The following is a 6,646-nucleotide window of genomic DNA, read 5'->3' on the forward strand; positions in this document are numbered from 1 at the left end:
CTTCAGCTGAAATGTTGTGCACTGTCCTGTTAATATATTCACAAATCCCAAGAGACTTCACTGAACTGTGGGCATACTAGGGAAAATGAGACGCTTACATTTCAGGAAAGTTTTAAGTTAATTTGGCTTGTCCAGGTTAAATTGAAGAGAGACTACAACTTCTGCCTGTAAACAATACATCCAGTATATACTCCTTTGTTAGGATGAAGCATGGCAACTCACAGAGAGATCAATATAACTGGATACCTGAGATAGGAATGAACTAGCCAAAGGGCAGAGGAAGCCCGTTGTTATCCTGTATTTCCCAAGCTCAGGCCTTCTAGGTGCTACATATACACATTGCACAGGTATCTACAGCCAAGTTTTTGGTCACAGACAAGGAGAAAAAAAATGCATTCATAATCAAATACATGTGACACTCACTGTCAGAAAATTGTGCCTATCAGGTCTGAGATGAAGTCCTCTAAAAACTGGAAGGCAGCGTGTTGCCTTACAATTTAGATGGTAAAAAGATTACATGGAAATTACCTAACAAAATCCTCCATGAGGTTGTCTCCTGCAAGTCTTCACAATTACTGTGTTAAAATGTTCTTAGCAGTCCTAGGATTGCATACTGCACTTTATCTTATTTATTACACAAGCATAGCCCCTTTCTGCAGGCAGATGATAGGGTCCAATGCCATCTTGCAACAGTTAAAAATGCAAGGAGTCCTACAACCAACTAACCACAGGAACTTTGAGCTAAACGAGAAAAGGAAAAGAAAGACATAGTGAAAGTATTGCACCAATCACTGCAACTTTCAAGCAAATGCAGAGCGGAGAAATGTAGGTCTCTAACTTCCTGAAAGGACTTCTTTGGGCAATTCAGAGACAGTCAAATCTCCACTTGTAGTGGTTTTTTTTATTATTTAAAACCAGTCAAGAAATTACTCAACCATCTTCATAAGGACTTCATTAAAACAAGTTTCTACCAGATGCCAGCATCTACTAAATTTCCTCTAACAGAAATCTTTTTGCATTCTCCCCATCAGATATGTCTCCTCTCTGGCATTTCTCCCTTATGATCCACTGCAGTATCATATTTCAATAATATGATTTCTTGGAAAAATAAGATCATTTGCCTCCTGAAGATGCAAATACAAAATGTTATCTGAGAAAAAAGCACTAGCCTAAAAATATCTACCAAAATAAGTGGGAGGCAGCACTAGGCTAGAAATTTCAGCAGCAGATAGAAGAGTGACTTTCTGTTTCGCTAACGAACAGGAAAAAAAAAAAAAAAGGCAGGTCTGCAGATGATTTGTTGTTATTTGTGCCTAGTATAACTATTTAAAAAATATCATTCTATTTGTTTTGGCTGTTAAGTTTGAATATAGCATTGAACAAAAAAAATCCCTAAGAGATCTAACAAAATTATTATGGACAAGGGCAGAAAAGGAGGAAGCATTGTTGTGACTAGAAACACCTGAACAGTATTATTTTATATTAAGATAAAGTTTTCTTGTGAAATACCTTAACTGTGTAGTAGACGAACATTCAAATTATTCCATTACTGAAAAAGGAAAAAAAGAAAAGTAGCCTTTTGACTGGTTAGTACCTCATCTGCTGATTAGTTTATCATCTCAATCCAGCTACTAACTTTCCATTATTTCCTTTTTAAGCCAGAAACAAGCAAGCACCAATACCATCACCCTTCAGTGTTTGAATAATTATCTGTTCTTAGGAGCAACATGGTACTGATACGGCTTCAAGGCTTCTGTAACTCCTGGTGCCTTTTCAGTTGCATGTAAATAATCCAACTGAAAACATTCCTGTAACATTAAGGAAGGCATTTACAAAGAGCTGGTTTCTGTTATTAATTGTTCAAAGTTTGTAGTCATAGCAGAGGTTTGTTGGAAAAAATCCATAACTCTGAAACTGTAACAATATTTATATTTACACTGGTAATCTAGGCAGAACAGAGATTGCTCAGGGAAGGAACAACATCGAGGGCTCCTGGGTGAATAAAGCAAGAGTTGAAAAGATGGACTGAGAAATGAAGTAGCAGCCTCTGACAGAACAGGTCTTTGTGGAATGGGAAATGAAGGCTGGCAACTTTAACTCAGTGTCAGTCAAGGGTTTGCACTGGAACTTCTCTTAATATTTCACCCTCTCAAAGCACTGACCATTTGCATGCTGGGGCTCTGCTACAGTGCATGCTCATGACCCCCTCCTGGCTGCAGACTGGGTTTTCTTCCATGGAAAGCCAAAGAAGAGGTTTGAATCCACCTGACATCCCAGTGTGGGTCAGGATACAGCTGTGCTGTGCTGCTAGACTCAACTGCACTGAAGAATTCACACATCCTGTAATACTGGAGCCACAAACAGCTCACAGAAGTTTTATTTACACTACTGCTCATCCCCACAAAATTTACCTGCCTGAATTTGCTTTCCTTCCACCCCTGAGGCAATGAAGGTGCTGTGCAGTACTAGGAGGACATCCAAACTGCCCACATTCACAGCCTTATGAACCACCACATACTGCAACCTGCTTACTCCTCACCACACTTGCCATCCGAGAACTTTTAAATGTTGATATAAGTTCCGAGATAGTGATTTTCACCTCAGATTTTCATTTTCCACTCATAACCAACATCACTTGACTAGGAAAGAGTAACTGGTGCCAAGAGCACTGTTGGATAATGCAAAGCTCAGTATGTCAGAGGATCCACAGTGTAATCATGGAAACCAGATGGAGATCTTGTGATTTGTGTTGCCATGTCATCAGGGAGGCACGTGGAGTGAGGTAGAAGTCACAGGGGCTCATTCTTCTACCTGATACCCAGGGATATTTTGTACAAACCAAGTACACCTCCTGTGGAGAAATATTCTGTACAATGCGACAACAGAGAATGTAAGGTTTGACTGCAGCCCCACTCACAGCACTTTGCAAAATACTGATTAATAAGGTATGAAATGTACCCCAATTTCATATCTCAGTGGGGGGATGAGAATTTGACAGGAAATTTCAGGGACAGGTTGACAGGTTTGTCCTCCTTACCCTCCCCAGAAGGGATATCTTTTGGTAAGTCATGTGTCCTCAGCTATGCTGAGTGTTGACCCGGGACATTAAGCTTGTGATTGCAATCATATTGTTAGTGCTATATACAGCTATTCTGCTGTAGTCAATGCATTTATCACTGGCAATCCAAAAAAACCATAGATGTTGCAGTCAATAAATTGTGTTATTGATGAATCCAGCTGTCTCTTCTGAACGTGACTGGACTGACAGTTCATAGACTATTTGTGAACTCGGGATCGGGCCCATAGTTACATGTTTGCAACAAGCATCAGCTAAAGAGCAGCTGGGTAATATCTGGGTTCCTGGGCTCTGAATTTGAAAGTGAATGTGCTTCTAAACACACAAAACTATTAACAAAGTGTTAGTAATTCTATTAAAACTTGGTATTTTAGAAAGGATTGCTATAATTGAAGAAAACCATTTTCTTGGGTGTTTCAATTCATCTCCTCATGAATACAGAGAATCATCACATCAAACATTTGGATTTAGATAAAGAAATTATAGAAAATCCATGGAATTGTATCACTTTTTTACACAAAGACTGAAGACTGACTAATAACTTTTATGTAAATGTTATATCATTTTCCCAAGCAACTATATGTGATTTTCATTAAGCAATTCCCTCCACTCCATTTTCAGTCATATCAGTGTGAGAAACTGAAAACCTGAAAAAGTTAATGTTTCAAACATATGGCAGAAAAGGAATGTTTCCATGCCAACTAGATTAGGTGCAGTTAAAAAAAGAGGGTCTTGTGGCAGCAGGATATTGCTTTTCTGGGATCAACTTGCTTATCTTGGGTAACTATTTCTAAAAACAAGTTTGAGACAGCATCTTGCATCTGTCAGGGGAGGGGATTTGAAACCATGAGACCCCCCCAACCTCCTTCTGAAAAGTTCAAGAATAATAAAATGCACATGGGCAAGGACTGGTTTATAAACAGCAAAACAGAGAGGGGCAGGGTATACACCCATCATCCCTGCACCCACCACCTGCAGGAACCAGACCAGAGACAGCGCTGGAACTCTGGGTGGTGACCCAGATCTTTTTTCTCTATTTCACTATCTTTCCTTCTTCCTGTCTTCCTCTTCTTAAAAGTTTAATTCTTTGTTGCCACATGTCGTCCAGAAAAGCTTAATCCACAGGCTGTTCAAAAATCGCTGTTGCCACATGTTGTTCAGAAATGTTGAAGTTGCTGCTACAGACCATCCAGTCTATCATAAAGTTTAAATTGTTGCTGCCTGTACAAAGAAGGCTAATTGATTGCCTCTCTTTCACCATAATTTAGCCCAAGGGTATCCCAGGCGTCAGCTACCTCAGAGTAGGTGGCCCAGGACTGCCCTCTAGGGATCCACAACCAGTCAGAACAAGATCCTCTCTCAATCTAAGAAACCCTTTGTCTTTAGGCAGATTAAATTTCTAAATGCAATAACAATTAATTATTAAAACATAGATAATACAAATAACTTAATTAAAAATCTGTAACATTCCTTCAGGAATACAGAAAATAATTTTGCTGGTAACAATAGCAATCCTTTCCACATTAAAACATGTCTAAAAACCTTTTTTTGTCCCACTTTGCATATCGTAGCTAACTGCTGGTTTTGCCTACAATGTGCTGAGAAGCCTGCTACAAACCCTGCAGAGCTGAGGCAGTCCATCAAGACAAGGTGTGTGGGAAAGTTCCTGGGGCTCAGTGATGCTCTTCAGATGCACTGAGCTACCTTTCCTTCTAGAGCCATTCTAGCCAAGGGAATGATCACTTTATCACCTACATTTGTGCGTTTATATGGACAAAAAAATAAGGTGTCCTTTTAAAATGTAATTCAGAAAGTGAAGAAGGGCAAAGAAGATAACCTAGCACGTGTAAACCACCATGAAGTGCAAAAGCTTGATATAAGAAGTCACTCTTACTTAAATAACACCTTTGCTTTTTTTACAGTAGGATGCATTTACAATTTAAGCAGAAGCTGAAAAGAAAATGGATATAGTTTCAATTTAATCACAATGCATTTAAATGATTAAAAATATTTTACACTACTGTTCATAAAAAACTGGTATTACTATTCATTTCTCCTTCTGTCTAAACATTATAAAATAAATCCCATAATTAAAAATTAGGTAAAGGCAGTCAGATTAATGTCTCACACCCTGTATCAGTGAATGGGAAATGCATTCTTTTTCATCTCTGAAACACTACTGGTAAGGACACACAATATTCAGGCTTGTCAGTATTGGTATCACTTGATCATAATAAAAAATATTATGATAACAAAAGCCAGCAGTATTTCTAAGTGCTAAGACATTTAAATATATTTTGTTACAGCTTGTCACATAATGAAAACAAAACCATCAAGTAAGCATTTTGGTGTGTCACATTTTTATTATTTCATCCTTATTTCCTAAATAAGGAAACTTTTTGTGAAATCTTTTAGTGAAATCAGTGCGCAAGGTTAGGGAAGTAGAATTGCATTTAAAATCAAATTCCCTGCTGTCTGTTGTACTAACACAAAACAAGAAATCTTAAAAAAATAATAATTACCATTGCCTCCATCCTCCCCTCGCTCTCACATTTTCAGTTTTCTGGTTTCACTACATTTTTTTTCTATCATGTAAGAAACTTCAGACAAAAGGGAAAAAAAATCAGGTATAACTTGGAACAAACCACTCTTACCCTCTGAAAACCTGAATCCTGCAGTGAAACCACTCTGCAGAAGAGGCAGGTGCAGACAGAGCACAGCACTCCCCTTTGCACTGCTCCATACCTACGCACCGGAGCCACTGTGCAATCAGCATGAGCCTGTCCGAGACTCGAGCTGGGGGGAGGCAAGGACAAGTCAGCCAGGTTACTTAGACTCACAGAATCATAGAAATGGTTTGGGTTGGAAGGGGATCTTGAAGATCACCTAGTTCCAAACCCTGTGCCACAGGCACGGATACCTTCAACTACACCAGGTTGCTCAAAGCTCCATCTAATCCGGCCTTGAACAACTCCAGGGATGGAGCACCCACAACTTCCCTGGGAAATCTATTCCAGTGGCTCACTGTGGCGTTTAAGTAAAACCTTATAAAGTGAAGGCCTTGTTGCCTTTGTAAAACTATGGCTCAGGCTTGGTACTTCGGCTAGAGAAGGACTGTGAGAAAAGTCCGTGAGAAGAAAAACAATTCGTTTTTACCCATGAGAATGTAGTATCAACAGAAGCAAGAAAGTTAAACAGTAGGAGAAAAACAGCAACGTATCTGCACCTGTTATTTTTCTGAATGCTTGAATGCTTATGCTGTAGGTAGCCAATGGTAGCATGTTGTAGTTAGTAATAGCCAATGAGTCTATTGTAGTGGTTTAGCAGCCAATGAATCTGTAACACGAATGATAACATACAAAAGGTGTATAAAAGAGGCTGCTTTGTTTAATAAACGGCTTTTTGGCCCTTGAAAGAGGCACTCTACGGACAGTCGTGACCCCCCCCAACAGAGACAGCTCACCACCGTCACAGTAAAGAATTTCTTCTAATATCTGATCTAAACCTACACTCTTTCAATTTGAAGCCATTCCCCCTTGTCCCATCACTACGTGCTCTTCTAAAGTCTTG

The sequence above is a fragment of the Aphelocoma coerulescens genome, chromosome 1 (assembly GCF_041296385.1).
Source record: "Aphelocoma coerulescens isolate FSJ_1873_10779 chromosome 1, UR_Acoe_1.0, whole genome shotgun sequence".
Lineage (NCBI taxonomy): Eukaryota > Metazoa > Chordata > Aves > Passeriformes > Corvidae > Aphelocoma > Aphelocoma coerulescens.